Consider the following 19,104-nt stretch of genomic DNA (forward strand, 5'->3'; position numbering starts at 1 on the left):
TCACCGGTCACATCACCATGGTCTCGCCATACCATCCACATATTGGGGTAATGCTACCGATCCATCGCATCAGTGTCGCCATATGTTCAAGAGAAGTCGTTCAGAAGAGTCAACCGTGTCCCATCCACTGCCATACATTATCCTTCATCCTTTCACGACCGCCACCCTGAATCATATGTCACAGATCGTTTTCACCTCATCAAAATCATTAGCTCCGTTCCGTGTCATTGATGTGGGATTCATTAAGGCCCTCCTTTGACAGATCGCTTCTTGTCAACATCAGCTCATTATCCAATAAGTTGATCTAGGGACAACCCCTTCAGTACTTTGAAGCTTGCATGCCTCAATGGCAAGTTTCTCACTTCCGGCGACAGGTATACATCAATGACCTTCGACCGAAAGATTTTACGTGGTGTTCGACGCCAAGTCCTTTATTCACACCACGTGAATTGTACTGCAGTACCTTGAGGGTCATCATCCTTATCGGTGATTCCTCTCGCGCTTGTTAACAGTTTACATCATTGACTGGTAATCAAGCGATGTCTTTCCATGTTCGACTTCAGGAAATTCTCACATGGATCGACTTGTACATCGAGTGAAGATCGAACGAGATTGAAGACCCCGGATCTAGTTTCATCCATCCGGGCTGCGATATATATTCAGGAAATAAAGACATTGACATGTACAACATTGCAGCAGATAATCATCCTACAGAAAGGGATGATGATTTCATCAAAATCATCGGTCTACCATCAGACGATTGTCTGTTCTATGTACAGAAAAATGTATTTATAAAGCTGAGCATGGGAATGCCCGCCTCAGCTAGATCATGAAAGCAGTATGAAAAATAATGTATTGTATTGTATTGTATTACAGGTCTCCTCCCAGCAATGAATGAACTTTGGATCTCCTTGATAAAGCATTTCTCCCGATAAACAGCCTCATACTTTAGGGGGCAACTGTTATAGACATTTTTGTGCCTTACAACATTGAGCATGAAATGTCCATAATATAAGGGATCCAAAGTCCCTAAACATGTTGTTCCTACCCCTAGAGGAACAAGGCTAACAAACTACAGCAATTCACAGAAGTTCTCCACCAAAAACTACTCAAAACAAGTCAAATCAGGATCATGTCAATGGCTCCACTGACCATCTGCGCTGAATGTCAACTGCAACACTGGCTACCTGCGTTGAATGTCAAAGGCAACACTGGCTACCTGCGTTGAGCGAGAGTGGACATGTGGCAAGCTCATTCCTCAAGGTGTCAAAACCCAGGAAGCTTCCAAAATGACACTTGCCTCAGGGAATTCGACTGGTGATGAGTAAGAGGTTCCAAATCTCCAAGTGGAAGCAAGAACCTCCAAGTGGAATCAAGAACTGACAGAGGGAGAGGACACTAGTCAGATCTCAAGCTGACTCATCCTCTCTCCAAATATCTATATATGGATCTCTCCTCCATGAGATCTAGAGGCTGGAATGTTGTGATTGCAAAGAATTGCTGCTAGTTTGAGATTTGAATCATTGGGTGCTTAATGCTTTGAAGGGGGTGAAGATAGGAATTTCATTTGTTGGGAAGGAGGTGTTGGATTGGAGCCCTTTGGGTTGTATCTCTTCCTGAACCTTGTTATTGATCAATAAAGCTATCTTGTTTTCTCCTATATGCTGATGTATTCTTGATGTATGATTGCATTAGTATGTTTAGTTTATTGCTAATCCATAACTATTTATGAATATGAATCCATGTCTTTGTAGTGTTCTCTTCTTGTGATCTTGCAGAAACCTCTTGTAGCTGGGCGAGCGAGAAGGCAAGTAGCTGGGAACTCTCAAGGAGAAGAGAAACCGGATCGAGGGACAAACGGAAGACACCGGTGAGTCCGTCTATCTCTCTTCATTCTCAATTCATAAAGGAAGAATACTAGAATAGTTGTCTCTGTTTGTTGCTAAGGCACTGTCACACCTTAGGTGGATAGGATCGTCCTGCATAGGCATTTTTCCCCACAACAATGGGTATAAAATTGAATAGTGAACATTTTTTAATAAAGATAATAAAGGATGAACTTTAATTTAATTAAAGATTTTGAAAATATTTTAGAATTTGATATGATAAAATTGATAAGTTAAAAAGTTGGACTTTTTCAATTTGTGTGAAAAATACTCAGAAAAAGGCCATTTTTCTCAATTTGTGTGCGAAATACTTGAGCAAAGGCCATGTTAATCGGCCATGCTAAGCTTCTCTCTATCCTTCCAATTTTACATAATGTCTCCAAAAAGACATAATAAAAATGATGATAAAGATGTTTTTCATAAAGATATGTTTCAGGAATATAAAACTAAAAGGTCACCATTCTTGAATATACTGGCCACAAAGAAGTTCTCACTTATTGAAATAAAATATTTTAAATTTTCTTAAATCAAATTCAAAGATTTAATAAACAAATCACACAAAGTTTTTGTTAAAGTTCTGTGTGATAAAAATAAATAATTAAATAAATCGAACGTGTTTAAACTATTGCCTTTATATGTTTTCAACGAAACTCTAATGATAAAAATGAAAATGCAATCCCATCATTAAAATGATTAATTTGAATAAAGATGGGACCTCGGCAATTAAATGATGAATTTGAACAGAGGTAGATCCCCACACATGTGATGATAGCAAAATAGAAATGTTAACCAATCAATGAGGCGTTAAATAGAAATGTTAACCAATTAATAAATCAATCACACACGCAGCGATTACTCTATGATCTGTACAGCACTTAGCTTCTCTTTAATCGGTTTTGTAAATACAATCAGTGTTTATAATGGAGTTGATGAATTTATTTATATTCTTGCGACAGACGCCGGGGATGAAGATATTAAATGAGTATATCATAGGATATCTCTTTCCAGGTAGGCCCGTTGCAAACGTAATATGCAAGACATATGGTTACATAACCATGGTCAAGCAATCGCATTCCTTTCCGATTTCAAACTGGGTCATTACAATGAAGATTCCACCGCGTTTAAGCTTCTTAGATATATTTAAATTATGAAATATTCTAGTAGTGCGGAGAAAGTTTACCATTTTTATCAATAACTTGGAATGTTTAAAAAATTAGTTTTTGCATATGGCATATTAAAATATTGTGAAAAGGATATAAGCATAAAAAAGTTAGGTCTGGCCTGTTTGTAAAATGAGATGCCAAGAACCATGAGAGAATGTAATATTTATGTTATTTGATTGGAAATTAATCGAATGCCATAAAAAATGATTAAGAGTTATAAATAACATTGAGATTAATATGGAAATGCAATAAGACATTGATCACACTAAAAATTATATATGTGATAAGATAGTATACCAAAAATATCATTGGTAGATTACATGACAATTTAATTCACCACATACTAGAGCCAACATCCATTACTTGGTTCTTTATGTAGGGAATCGATACATTCCATAGAAGAGTTGTGGTTTGTTAGGTGGTAGACCCAACACCCAGTGTCTAGCTCTGTTGCAAAAGATAAATACACCAACTACTCCCCAAATTCCAATCCCAAAACCGATCCCCAATGCCATTAATGACATCTTTTCATCTAGATGCTCAAGCCATCCCATTTTCATATGGGCACTGCTACTATTATTGTCACCTTCTCCCACTGGGTTTTCCTTTTCACTGCATGAATCTAAAGGACACCCATATAAGCACTTATTCCTTTGAAATGATGTTGCACTGAATGTGGAAAATTGTGTTCCTCCGGGGATTGGCCCACAAAGGCTATTAGATGAAACATCCAGAACAGCCAGACTGTATAGCTTAGAGAGCTCTTCAGGAATATGTCCACTCAAATTGTTCTTGCTCAAGTCTAACTGCTCCAAAGTAGATATGTTGCTAAGAGATGCAGGTATTAGCCCTTCCAACTGGTTGCCAGATAAATTTAGCAATCGCATGTCTCTCAAAGTTCCTATGCTTGCAGGGATTTGTCCTACAAGATTATTGTTGGACAAATCAAGTATTGTGTTTGTAGATGAGAGGTATGGCAGAGTATACTCACATCCTTTCATGTGAACTGTGATTTCTTCTTCAAGGGGAAGATAGTTTGAAGAATTTACAAATCCTTGAAGTCTTTCAAAATGTAATGGCATTCTTCCACTAAATTTATTATTGGATAAATCCAATACATACAAATAGGTGAAATTTGTTACCCATTCAGGGATGCCACCATGAAAATTATTATAGCCAAAGTTTAAAATTGACAACTCTGAAAAAGATTTCAAATAGTGAGGAAGTTGCCCTGTCAAATTGTTTTTTCTTAAATCTAAATACTCAATTTCAGTACAATTAGCCAAAAACATTGGCAAAGTCCCAAAAAGTTTATTAGTGTGAACAGAGAAAAAACTTAACTGGGCGCAACTACCATTAAGTTCAGGGATTGATCCTTCTAAATTGTTCTGTGATAAATCTAAAATCTCAAGGGAAGTCAAATTAATTGTATTGGGTATATTGCCAAAGATATTATTATTATATAGATCCAGTACCTGTAAATCCTCTAACTGACTTATACTAAGTGGGAGAGATCCAGTCAAATTGTTATTTGATAAATCAAGATGTTGAAGATCGCTTAATTGACCTATGTTATGCGGGAGAGATCCAGTCAAATTGTTATTTGATAAATAAAGATAATGAAGATTGCTTAATTGACCTATGTTACGAGGGAGAGATCCAATTAACTGGTTGTTTGATAAGTCGAGATGAACCAAATCCGTATTGGTAATACTGGGGGGAATGCTACCTCTAAGGTTGTTAGTGGATAGGGACAACCACATTAGGTGAGTACAATTGAATAGGGTGGGAGGGATGTGGCCACTGAGAGAGTTGTTGGATAAATCAATAGTAGATATGCTTTTCATCAAACCCATAACGGAAGGGATTGGACCACTCAATTTGTTTCCGCTACCCCTCAAGTCAGAGAGTGAAGTGCAGTTGACCAGAGAAGTTGGGATGCTTCCACTTATACTATTGTCCTCGAACCAGAGTTATTCCAAGCTGACCAGGCGACTGAATTCTGATGGTATTGGACCACTCAAATTGTTGGAGCTAATATCCAATTCTGTAAGTGAAGTGCAGTTGCCCAGAGAAGTTGGGATGCTTCCACTCAGAGCATTGTTGTCCAACCAGAGAGATTCCAAGTGGACCAGACGACCGAGTTCTGCTGGGATGCTTCCACTCAAATAGTTGGATTGAGTACCCAACGTTTGGAGCAAAGCGCAGTTGCCGATAGAAGTTGGTATACTCCCTGTCAAAGCATTATTGGAGAGGGAAAGTATTCGTAGCGCTTTCAGCTGCCCAAACTCTGCTGGAATTCTCCCACTCAAAGCATTACCGGAAAGATCTAAATGCCGCAAAAGAGAGAGGCTCCCAAACTCTGCTGGAATTCTCCCACTCAAAGCATTACCGGAAAGATCTAAATGCCGCAAAAGAGAGAGGTTCCCAATATACGGGGAGAGCGTACCATTCAACCAGCAGTGATCGAGAGAAATTGAAACCACTCGATTCGTGTTTGGCCCGCACGAAATTCCGTTCCACAGGCAGACGTTATGTGAGTTATTGGCCGTCCAGTTGGAGAGCGATCCATATGGATCTAATGTGATGCCCTTCCGGAAGCTCAGAAGTGCCTCCACATCCCTTTTTTCATGATACCCGGCTATGGAGGATGGGAAGAGAGAGGGTTTCCCCATCATACTTTGAACAGAAGTGAATCCACCCGTCTCATGTTGAGAATGAGTAGGCATTGCTACACCCATCATCACAAGCATGAACATGAGGAGAAGAAGAAGATCCATTTCTCACTCTATCACTCCAACTTCCTTCAGATTAGGCTGTGAGTTTCTCACTCTACCACTCCAACTTCCTTCAAATGCTGTGAGTTTTTGTTGTAATTGCCCCGTCTATTTATAATCGCAGCAGCACTCGTCATATAAAGACCCGTGTGTGTGAACAACAACCAAGTGATTTGAATTGGAAATCTTTCTAAAAGATAATGGAAATTTTGTATATCCATATCGATCTGATATGATGCCCTTCCGGAAGCTCAGAAGTGCCTCCACATCCGTTTTTTCATGATAGCCGGCTATGGAGGATGGGAAGAGAGAGGGTTTCCCCATCATACTCCGTCCATTAAAAGGAAAACGTTGAACAGAAGTGAATCCATCCGTAGGCATTGCTACACCCATCATCACAAGCATGATCATGAGGAGAAGAAGAAGATCCATTTCTCACTCTATCACTCCAACTTCCTTCAGATTAGGCTGTGAGTTTCTCACTCTACCACTCCAACTTCCTTCAAATGCTGTGAGTTTTTGTTGTAATTGCCCCCTCTATTTATAATCGCAGCAGCAGTCGTCATATAAAGACCCGTGTGTGTGAATTGGAAATCTTTCTAAAAACTAAATGGCGGTGTCTTGACTGCAAGCACATCGCCGCTCGTTTTTCTAGTTCTCGGCCATACAATTACGTGATAACTCGGAATCGTATGCCGTAATAATGGTTAAAAAAAGAGTATCCAAATCTAAAAACCATGCTGTGTATCTCTTTACAGCATTTTTTTTAATGTTCTCAGTTTTGTTTTTTCTGGTTTGTATAAATGTGATTAGAAATGGTTATAATTATAAATTGAGTCGTTGAAATATAGCATCGACCTGTGAATTTGTACTTATTTTATAAAAATATATTAGAGTGAAATAATTATAATTCGATTGAAAATAATTTCTTTTTCTTTTAACAAAATATAAAATCCAATTATAAAACATTTGAAACGTGAAATTGTATATAAATTATAAAATTATAATTTACAATTTATATGGCTCATGTATCAACACTTTCTATTGACTTTATCTCATAGAGTGGTTAGAAGGTTAGTGGGTTTCATACATTAAAAGAAGAGCCGGAGGGACCTCACGACCTGACCCGAGAAAAGAGGAAACGTTGAACGAGACAATCTTTGCGAACTTCACCGAAATTTGCTTACATTTAATGAAGCGATTTCGATTGTACGGTTTTCATTGTTCCCGCATAAAACGTCCTCATATTTTGGGGTTTTATATCCTTTCCAAAGTTTTCGTATGTAATTTGTATTATTTAATTACAGTACAAACAGGAAAATCCGGATATTATTGAAATTTTGTTTAGTTCGTAGAAATTCAACCTCATTCTTACGGCAAAAACAGTGAAAGCAGTAAAATTTGGGAATATTATTAATTGTATTATTTTCTTTGTTATTAGATAACATGTTTTGAAATTTTGGGGTTTGAATTTTTTTAAAGTTTTGGTATGTATTTTTAATAATTAAAGAGTATTTGTATTGTATATGATTTGCAACAAATATATCTGATATTATAAAATTAATTTATTAAAAAATTTTAAGTTTTTTTTTTTTTTTTCCCAATAGAAATATATGATTTTTTGAAGAAGATATAACTGAGCAACAAAAAGAGGGGTTTTGTATGTGAATATCTCACAAAATTGCTTCACCAAAATACAAATTTTACAATATTTTACCTTACTAATTGATTTTTTTTAGTAAGAAAAAAGTATGATGATATATTAATAGATAAACTATATGACAGTAAAGTCAACCTTCTACAGATTGATTATGATCATCCCAAATCACTTGATAAAGAGGATATGGTGTGTTCTCATCACCACCCGAAGCCCAGGATAAAAAAGATCAATACAGTTAAGAGACATTTTCAACATATCTTATACATCTAAAGAAGCTATATCATCAAAACATATATAGTCATGACTGTATGCCACATTCTCTCAATGTGCAGGAGGAAATAGATTATAGACATATATACCAAAATTACAAAAAAGAGTGTGAACAAGAAGATAGCCTTTTAACACGGAAATGGAAAGTCGCCCATATCAAAAATGTATTTTTCCCAAGTGATCTCCAAATACCATTTGCCAATCGTTCCCAGTAAGCCTTTCTTGGATAATCTGTTTGCTTCCTTGTTCAGATTCCTTCCAATATGTTGGATTGTGGAGCAGCCGTGTAGTTGCCATAGCAATTTGATCCTATCCAGCCATCACTAAAGCATGGGGTTATTGATGGATTCCCTCCCCATGACTTGATCAATGATAATCTTCGAGTCTCCATAAATGTGCAAAATGGGGTTCCCAAGGACACTGTTGAACCATAGGAGCCCCCGGAGTGTTAATGCTTTAGTTTTGGTATTGGTACCACCACCACTATTCCAGTAGACCATGTATGACAAATCAATAGTCATAGCAATCCAAAATCCACATGCACAGGAGTTCCTTTGGGCAACCCCATCAAAAAACCCCATAGGGTATATGAATTGTACATTATTATGCATTTGTGGACTGATATTAGTGCATGGTGGTTGTGCAGAAAAAATTGAAAGATTAGTGGTGATTCTTTCAATGACCAAAAAGAAATCTTCCCTAGAGTTCTAGAATATACTTCTGTTTCTCCAAGTCCAGATTTCCCAGAAGAGGAAAAGGGGAATGGCTGTCCAGGCAGATTTTTGAGCACTCCACCATTTTATTGAGTCCCTGATGCAGGTATGTTGAATGTACGGGAAACCAAAGAGGGAAGCTATCTTTTTCCATACCTGAATAGTATATTGGCAGTGCAGAAAGATGTGGTCATTATCTTCAATGTCATTTTTGCATATAGTGCATATCCCGGGGCCATGCCAACTTATTTTCTGCAGATTCTCCCATACAAGATTTTTATTATGATATACTAGCCATATGAAAAGTATAACTTTTATAGGAGCTTTAGTTTTCCAAAAGGTGTATAAAATTTGGTGTTCCCCCTGTCTGGCGACCATGTTGGATAGAGCATAGTATGTGTTAGCAACTATAATGTTATCAGTTGCCATCCTTCCCGACCATACAATTTTGTCCGGCGATCCTGTGCAACAAATGTCGAGATGCTTCATTATAGATATAGTCTGATTCCACTCTCATTCCTTTGGCCAGTGAACCCCAATTCCTGGGCTTTTTTCCATATAGGGAGCGGTCCATGCTAGCCATTTATAACTTGACCCCAAAAGAAAATGCTTCACCCATTCAGATGTTGGATAATTCTCTTAGAGATGGTGAAATCCATTCTAGCACCCAAGATTGGGTCAATGCTAATAAGAATACGATTGCCTGACTGAAATCTCCATGCAAGGTGGTGGATAAAAAACTTTTCAACTTTCAGGAAACTTAGCCAGATAGCAAATCCTTGTTTGATGCCAATGGTGCCATTTCTATACCAAACGCTGAAATCTTTATCCTTTAGATACTTGTGTTGAATGATCTTGCTCCATGTGCTAGCTCCAAATAAACCCCTCCACAGGGATTTTATGAGCAATGCTCCACTGAAACAACGAAGGTCCATGATTCCCCAACCACCCATACCCTTTGGGAGAGTGATGTTTGATAATTTGGTCAAGTGGTATTTTTTCCTATTTGGGCTTCCCCCCCAAATGAAGTTTGCCATGAGGCAGTTTAGATTGTTAATGATGGAAGCAGGGATATGGAAGAGATGAGCCCAATAGACCCCCATTTGTGACAGAACAACTTGTGTGAGGATAACCCGTCCCCCTAAAGATAGGCATCTAAACTCCCAGCGAGAGATCCTTTTGAAGAATCAATCAGCAAGCCATTGCCAATCAATGATTCTGTAGTAAGTGGGTTTGATACGATAACCAAGATATTTCAAACCATTTTGTATAGGCCTTGCCTCAATACCAAATAAATCTTTGATATATGCAACAATCTCCAAGTCAGATTGTCCATGATATATAATAGATTTATTAACATTCATGTGCAATCCATATGCATTAGCAAATCTACTAAAAATGTGAAAAAGGTAAAACCAAGAAAAACGACAGAGCATACCCATAATAAGAATGTCGTCAACAAAGAGTTTATGTGAAATGTTGATGTTATTGCCCATCTTCAGTGGCTGAAATTGATCCTCCAGGACCGCTTTTTTAATATGCAAACTTAGACAGTCCATGACAAGAATGAATAAAAGAGGGGATAGTGAACATCCCTGTCGGAGACCCCTGCTAGCCCGAAAGAACCTTGTTGGATACCCATTAATAATGACAACATAGTTTACATTATCCACACAGGCCATAATCCAATTAACACATCTAGGGTGTAAACCAATCTTAATAAAGATGAGTCGGAGAAAACCCCAGTCTAGACAGTGATATGCTTTTTAAAGATCAATCTATAGTGTAGCAGCTTCAAGATGTTTGGTGTGAATCGAGTGCATTCCTTCCTGTGCATTTGCCACAAGATCATGAATGACTCTGTCCAAGAGAAAACCATGTTGTTCTGGGGTGATGTAGCACGAGAGAGTTCTATGCATACGGCCAACAATAGTCTTTGAAATGATTTTGTAAATGACGTTGCACAGAGAAATAGGCCAGAAGTTATCTTATGATGGATGAAGCTCGTGGTCCTTGATTCCTGAAGAGCAGAGTCATGTATCCCTCCTTCACCAAACTGTCATGTATCCCTTCTTCACCAAACTAACTGAGGAATGTTGGAAAATATAACTAGTTTTGGTCTTCATAATTGTCAATGTATTCAAATCATTATGTATATCTTATGTTATAAGAAAAAAAAAAATTTAATTAGATATATATATATATATATATATATATATATATATATATATATATATATATATATATATATATATATATATATATATATATATATATATATATATATTATTTTAAGCATGGGTTTCATGCTCCATTTTGATGGCCATCTAGGTTAGGCATGTTCTTCATGATTCTAGGGTTTTTCATGTCATAATAATATTTTTCTTCAGTCAAGAGAGGCCTTGTCAATTTTATAAGACCCTATCGAGCAACTTGTAACATGTAAAAGATGTTGATTTTGAGTCTAGAAATTTCTATGAGCCTACAAGCACAAGTCGGTCCTAGTAGTGATACGTCGGCCTAAAAGAGAGTATTCAAACCCCACACATGTGTATAAATAGAAGAAACATCAACATTATTTAGCACCAATTCGATCTCTCTAAAGAAGAAGTTCGATCTGAAGTTGGGAAAAAGGCGAAATCAAGAGCAAAGGTCTAGGAAGGAAGGAGAAACCAAGAAGAAGAAAGAAAGTTTTTTTTTTTGGCTCTATTCTCTCACACTTGCGAATGTTAGGGTTTATGCAACTTCTAGAAGGCCGGAAATTGCAAGTCGAAGTTGGGGGTCAAAATTTGTAGTTGGAAGCTCCTTGAAGCATATTTAATCCTCATTGATTTGGTTGATGTGTGACCTAATTGGAAGGGATTTTGTAGGAATTTACAGGGTAAGTTCCTCAGACAGAATACCAAAGGACACCGCTCACAAACAGATCACAGATCAATACACCAGTATTGTTGACGTGGTTAAAACCCTCAAAGAGGGAAACAGTCCACGGCCTGAGCCAACGCGGCCACTTCAGGCAATTTATTAATAAAAGAATGAAAATTTACATAAGCTTCTCTCATGAACAGTTACCCTACAAATGACCCTCCATGCTCTTTAAATAGAGATCATGGACCAATCGGGTGTTAAGCCATGGATCAAGTGTCGGTAATACCGAGGAGAGAATGAACCGTCGGATCACTACATATCGTGACCGTCGGATTGTAAGTTACAAAATGTACATAGTAAAGAAACACACTTTACCTAACTCTACACTAGACCAAGTTATACTTAACTATTTCCTATGTGTCAGAATATCCTAACATCCCCCCTTAAGAACAACTTGGGATAGGATTGAAGGATTTACAACTATGACACAATAGGAGAAGGAAGGAGGCACTAGAGCCTATCCCCCCTTAGTGACAACTTCCTGAACTCCAGCCATAAATCGAAGTTTAGTAAACTTCGCCTCTGTGAGAGCCTTTGTAAAGATGTCTGCAACTTGATCATCTGTTGAGCAATATTGCACTTCAAGAACATGGTCATGAATGAGCTTTCTGATGAAGTGCATGTGCAGTTCAATGTGTTTGCTGCGCTGATGTTGGACTGGATCTTTGCATAGTTGAATGGCACTTTGATTATCACACCAAAGTGTAGTCGGATGCTGCTGCTGAAAGCCAAACTCTGACAGGATCTGACGAAGCCACAAGGCTTCCTTACTGGCTTCTACGGCACCACGATACTCTGCTTCTGCTGAAGAAAGAGAAATGACACCTTGTTTCTTGTAATCCCATGTAATAGGTCCTGAACCAAGAGTGAACACATAACTTGCAGTAGACTTCCGATCATCAGGGTCACCAGCGCAATCGGAATCAGTGAAACCAACCAATAGAGGAGATGCTTCGGCACTGTAATGAATCCCAAACTGAACTGTACCTCGAACATAACGAAGTATTCTTTTAGCTGCTTTCCAATGACTTTCATGTGGGTTTTGCATAAACCGAGCAACAAGGCCAACAACAAAGGAAAGGTCAGGACGAGTATGGGTTAGATACAAAAGTTTTCCTACAAGTTGACGATATAAGGTAGCATCAACTTCAGGAGAAGTACAAGTGACTGAAAGTTTGACTCCAGACTGAAAGGGAGAAGCGGCTGGCTTAAAGTCTTCCATGTGAAAATGGCGTAGAATATCACAGGCATACTTGGACTGGGAAAGGGAAATACCTTCCTTGGATTGCAAGACTTGAAGACCAAGAAAATAATGTAAGTGTCCTAAGTCTGTCATTTCAAACTTCCTTTTAAGGCTAGACTTCACATGGTTTATAAGGTTGGGATCACTACCAGTCAGGGTAAGATCATCAACATAAAGAACAAGAATGATAAGAGACTTGCCCACTTTCTTGGTGTAGACAGTATTGTCAGAATGACACCTAGAAAAGCCAGTTTCTAAAAGAAAGTTATCCATTTTGGCATACCAAGCTCGAGGAGCTTGTTTGAGACCATAAAGGGATTTCTTAAGCCGACATACAACGCTGGAGTCTGTTTGTATAAAGCCAATAGGTTGTTCCATATATATTTCTTCATGCAAGTCCCCATGCAAGAAGGCAGATTTAACATCCATCTGATGGACTTCCCATTTGAAAGAAGCAGCAAGGGAAAGAACAAGGCGGATAGAGTTCATTTTGGCAACAGGGGAGAAGGTTTCAGTGTAGTCAATGCCTTCAACTTGTGAAAAACCCTTAGCAACAAGACGAGCTTTATGTTTATCAACTTTCCCATCTGGTCCATACTTGGTTCTGTAAACCCATTTGCATCTAACAAGTTTTCATCCCTTTGGTAGAGGAACAAGATCCCATGTATCATTTGCCAATAATGAATGATATTCTTCATTCATAGCTGCTTCCCAATCTGGATGGCCTGAAGCTTCTGCAAAGGTGTCAGGATCATAATTCACTGAAGCTTGAGCCAGTAAAGAAGAGGCTCTATCAAACTGAGAACGTGTACATCGCTGATCTGTAGGATCACCGGCAAGATCACCTGCTGCATCCCGAGTAGCACGGACCCATTTTGGAAGCTGAGGAGCTGAAGGAGGATCCTGAGAAGGTGGGGGAGGATTGTCATCCTCGCTTTCATCATTTGAAGAAGAAATATTTTCAAAAGTAGAAGAGATAGGGAGAGGTGGCACATCCACCGAACTAGGCTCGTAGGCCGATATATTTTCAGCAAATTTTACATCTCTTCTAATGATAACATTTTTGGACTTAAGTGGAATAAGTCTATATCCTTTGACATCTTCAGGATATCCAACAAAAATACATTTTTCACTCTTAGGTTCTAAAGCTTTATGCTTCTCATTTGGAATATGGGCCCATGCTTCACTTCCAAAAACACGAAAGTGACTTACATCTGGTTTAATTGAGCTCCATGCTTCTTCTGGAGTGATATTCTTTAAAACCTTAGTAGGAGTGCGATTTATTATATAATTTGCACAATTAATTGCTTCTGCCCAAAAATTAAGACCAAGTCCTTTAGATTGAAGCATACAATTAGCCATTTCCTTTAAGGTGCGATTCTTCCTTTCAGCCACACCATTTTGTTGTGGAGTATATGGAATAGTATGTTGCATTTGAATTCCATTCTCAGTGCAAAAGTTGATGAATTTGTTGTTAACATATTCTCCGCCATTATCAGATCTTAGCTTAAGAATTTGATGTCCAGATTGTTTTTCAACAAAGGCCTTGAAGGCCAAGAACATGTTAAATACTTCACTCTTGAGTTTTAAGAAGTATACCCAAGTGCGTCTGGAGAAATCATCAATGAAAGTTAAGAAATACTTGTAGCCAGAGAATGAAACAACTGGAAGTGGACCACATAAATCACTATGCACAAGCTGTAAAGGGGCTGAGGCGTGCCAAGAGGCACGTTTTTCAAAACTATCCCGATGATGTTTTCCGAGTACACATCCGGAACAAACACCATCTCTGCAAGATACCATTGGAAGACCTGTCACCATATTTTCTTTACATAGATTCTTAAGGGAGCGATAGTTTAAGTGACCAAATCGCTCATGCCAAAGTTTGCTCACTTCATCGTTATGAGCAACAAATACTGAGGGAAGATTTGATGACCCAAAGTTGTGAAACTTATACAACCTTGTAGAATCATCAACAATGCCAGTAGCTAAAATCTGTCTAGGATCTCTTAGGTCCTTAATTACAACATCATGAGGTGAAAATTCAACGATTTTACCTTCACCTGAATGAGTTATCTGATATACAGATAGAAGGTTGCAGGATAAGGTTGGAACACATAATACATCATTAAATTGACCATTGTCTATATGAACAGTTCCAGTCCCTACAACACTAAGAGATCTATCATCACCAACATATATATTTTTGGTGTTACAATCATTTAAAGAAGAAAACATGGCTTTGTTTTTGGCCATGTGATAAGAAGCTCCAGAATCAATGAGCCACTCATGAGAATGAGAAGAAGAAGATACATTTAGTGCATAGCCAGACCGAGATGCTTGACAACAACATGCAGAAAGTGTTATTGCTGAAGATGAAGTTGAAGTTGAAGAGTGCTCCAAATGGATGTTATGCTTCTTCATTGCTGCTTCCAAGGCTTCCATCTTCTTAAAGCATTTGGATTCTAAGTGGCCATCTCGATTACAAAAGTTGCAATGTCTATCAGTCTTCTTCCCTTTGTTTTTATTTGCCTTATCATTTTGTTGAAATGATTTTTCATTTTGAGGCTAAAATTGCTTAGGACCCTTGTTTGGTTTAGGACCATTCCTTTTAGGATACAACTTCTTAGGATTCTTTGAATTTGGTTGTTGCTGGGCGGCTAACGCTTTCTTAGAAGAGTTTCCAAGATTAAGAAGACCAAGGTGTAAGAGTTTTTCTTGTTCTCTTATTAAAGAATCACAAAAGGAATCAAAGGAAGGGGACTTGTAGGCTTGTCCTTGAGAAATGAAGGCTTCTCTTGTAGAATGGAAGGTGGAAACAAACACAGAGTAGGCTGGTCCCAACTTAGTAAGAATGGAATAGATAAGGTTACTATCTTCTTTCTTAACCTTAACACCTTCCAAGAGAAGTCTAAGGGTCTTGAACTTGGACAAAAAATCTTCAATGCAAGAAAAATTGTTGGGGTCCAATGTAAGCAACTCATTTTCGAGTTGATGGGCTTTAAGTTCATTTTTAATTCCAAAAACTTTAGTGATCTGCTTCATTGCTTCAGCAGGAGTATCAAGTTCTGCAATATGGAATCTAAGATCTGGAGAAATAGACATCCCTATCAACCCACGTGCTTGATCTTGCCTATTTTCCCATTTAGCTGCCTTATCTTCATCTTTCAATTTGGTTTCTTGGCCTGAGGCTATTCTGTAAAGACCTTTACTTCTAAGTAAATCCACAATGTAGGACCACCATTGGAAGTAGTTGGTGCTGTCAAGAATAACTTGGCATGGACTTTCCATTTTAACATAAACTGAAGCTATAGATGCTGAAACTAAGTGTTCCAATGGAAAGATCTCGAAAAATTAGGTTGGTTAAAAAAAACGGCTCTGAAAACGGCTTCCGGATGAAGAAGTTATGGCTTTTTGAAGAAAATTTGATGAAGATGCCGACGAAGTGCGGGAATGTGTGGAAATGAATGATAATGTTAAAAAAAAATCTGCCCCCTTTCCAAACTTAATCTAATTAGCTCAACAAAAGTAGACTTGAACTCAAGACCTCTACTCTCATAAAGAAGCTTTGGACCAAGTGAGCTAAACTAAAAGTTTAGTAATTTTTGGAAAAGAGGAAGGGTTTTTTTTTTTTTTTTTAGTCACTGAAGCTTTGCCCCCTTTCCAAACTTAATCTAATTAGCTCAGCAAAAGAAGACTTGAACTCAAGACCTCTACTCTCATAAAGAAGCTTTGGACCAAGTGAGCTAAACTAAAAGTTTAGTAATTTTTGGAAAAGAGGAAAGTTTTTTTTTTTTTTTTTAGTCACAAAACCCAACACGGACATACAAAAAAAACAATCCTTGCGGCTTGAAGTTAGCTTTACCCGGAAACTAAATATTTTCCTCAATGTTTTTGATTTTCCGAGATCACACTAAGGCGCAGCGGAAAAGAGCATACGCATGAGAAAAATCCTTCCTTTCTGTTTCTGATTTGCCCAGATCGCACAGAGTCGCAGGGCAAAGAGCATACGCAGAAATGAAAGGTATAGATCCGGTAATAAAAAACAAAGAGCTAAATAAACCGAAATAAACAGAGAGAAAATAACTGTAAATTGCAAATAAACATTGTATACCTCCAGATCTTAAAAATGACGTAGCTAGGGCTACCAGAAACCTTTTCGCGTGAAACGAAAGGGGTTCCTCACTGGAACAGATGCTCCTAACACAATAGAGCAGTCCTCTCGGCCTGAAAGCAATCAGAAACAGTAGATCTAGGAAACGACAGTCGGATGCAGTTCTACCGGCTTCAGATTTGGATCACCAACGGATGCGGCCCTCAAATAGCTCTGATACCATGTAGGAATTTACAGGGTAAGTTCCTCAGACAGAATACCAAAGGACACCGCTCACAAACAGATCACAGATCAATACACCAGTATTGTTCACGTGGTTAAAACCCTCAAAGAGGGAAACAGTCCACAGCCTGAGCCAACGCGGCCACTTCAGGCAATTTATTAATAAAAGAATTTTACATAAGCTTCTCTCATGAACAGTTACCCTACAAATGACCCTCCATGCTCTTTAAATAGAGATCATGGACCAATCGAGTGTTTAGCCACGGATCAAGTGTTGGTAATACCGAGGAGAGAATGAACTGTCGGATCACTACATATCGTGACCGTCGGATTATAAGTTACAAAATGTACATAGTAAAGAAACACACTTTACCTAACTCTACACTAGACCAAGTTATACTTAACTATTTCCTATGTGTCGGAATATCCTAACAGATTCCTCGAGGGATGAATTGGTGATTCGAGAATATCTTGGTCTAGGGTTTAGGCCTTGGTTTTCTCATTTGAAGTAGATTCTATAAGATGAGAAGAGATTTTTTCCGGATTTACCCTTGGAGTGGTTTTTCCCTGGCTTGGAGCCTAATTTTTGTGTCCATTGTATTTATTGTTTTTTCTCTTAATAATTCTTTGATGAAAAGTTCTAATAAAGGAACATAAGAAGATAGCTAAAAACTCATAAATAATTATTGAGGTTAAGGGGAATTTGAACTAATAGCTTCCCTACTCCAACATGGTATAAGAGCTTGGATGAACAAGAAAAATTCAACTAAAGGATCATCTTGAAGGGGTTGTTAAGGGGAATCATTTGAAAAAGGACAAAAGGAAAGAAAAAGAAGATCTATTGACCTAGAAGGAGGATTACTACATCAAGCCTTCATTGAAGAAGACCTCATCATCAAAGGAAGGAAGGAAATGTCTTTGTTATAGATTCTCTAGTGCATCATCTTGAAGAGTAGGAAGCATCAAGAAATATTGGTATTATCTTGCACTCGTTGAATTTGTTCGAAGACACCATTGTTGAAGAAATCCTAGAAATCATCATTCTAGGGCATTGTTGAAGTCTCCTTGAAGTTCTTGAAAGCATCAAGATAGTTGGAGACATCATCAAGGAGTACCCTTGGTAAGAGTTATATTGTCTTCAATGTCTAAATCCACTTATAACATAGCTACATTTTTCAAGGAAAGAAACAAGTTGGTTAGGTCAAAAAATTTCCTAGCATGGAAGAAAAGGATTGATTTGGCACTCACAAAGAATGAAGTCGTGGAGTATGTATTTTGAAGAAGTAGTTGAACCTACTAAAGACAAGACTCGAGAGTTGGAAAAATACAAGAAGGGGAAAGTAAGAGCACAATGAATTATTGTGGAACCAGTAAAATATCATCTTGTTCCCTTTGTTTCCTATTGAACACATCAAAGGCTATGTATGATAACTTGGTAAAGTTGTACTCTATAAGTACACAAGGTCAAAATATTTCCTTGAGGAATCAACTATATAGAATAAGGAAATTAAAGGATGAAGACATGGCCACCTATGTGATGAAGATCTCACAAATAAGAGACTAGTTGCAAGGGCTTGGAGAGACTTTTATAGATTTTGAGATGACTATATGTGTACTAAATTCTTTTCCACCTGATTAGAGTAGTTTTGCAACTAGCATTTACTCAAAGAAAGATAATACACCTTTTGTTGAATTATGGGCTCAATGTATCTAGCAATAATCTAGGATCAAGGCAAAGGATGATACTGAATCAAAAGAAATATCTCAAGTCACTTGGGCTCCCAAATTTTCCATTTTTATATTTTCTCGTATCTACCAATTTAAATAATTTTCAAATCCGAGTCCAGATGACAAAGTAGGAAAAGTCAAATTTTTAGTTTGACTTGTCCAGGTAGCTGCGAGAAGATGACATGGCATAGTTTCAGCGAATAAGGGAGCACCATGTGGCAGGATGCCACTGGACCCCGAATATCGCATATCGTCGAAAAGGAGGAGCGCTTAAGGAAGAATCGGCCCCTGGCGTTCCCGACTGTGATTACAATATTGCATATCACATGCCAGAGGAGTTACGAATCGGCCCCAACAGGACTTAGATGCGATGTGATGTGCATCGCATATCGCAGTCGCA

General features: G+C 38.0%; 2 pseudogenes; both read right to left on the bottom strand.

Moving 5' to 3' along the window:
• Positions 1–2,159: 2,159 nt before the first annotated feature.
• Positions 2,160–2,275, bottom strand: LOC149178870 (U6 spliceosomal RNA; annotated as a pseudogene).
• Positions 2,276–3,420: 1,145 nt separating this feature from the next.
• Positions 3,421–5,913, bottom strand: LOC149178871 (uncharacterized; annotated as a pseudogene).
• Between the last annotated feature and the right edge of the window lie 13,191 nt (positions 5,914–19,104).

This window comes from Pinus tabuliformis, chromosome 4_1 (genome assembly GCF_031772625.1).
Source record: "Pinus tabuliformis cultivar Carrire ecotype Pingquan chromosome 4_1, CPIR1, whole genome shotgun sequence".
In the NCBI taxonomy this organism is placed as follows: Eukaryota; Viridiplantae; Streptophyta; class Pinopsida; order Pinales; family Pinaceae; genus Pinus; species Pinus tabuliformis.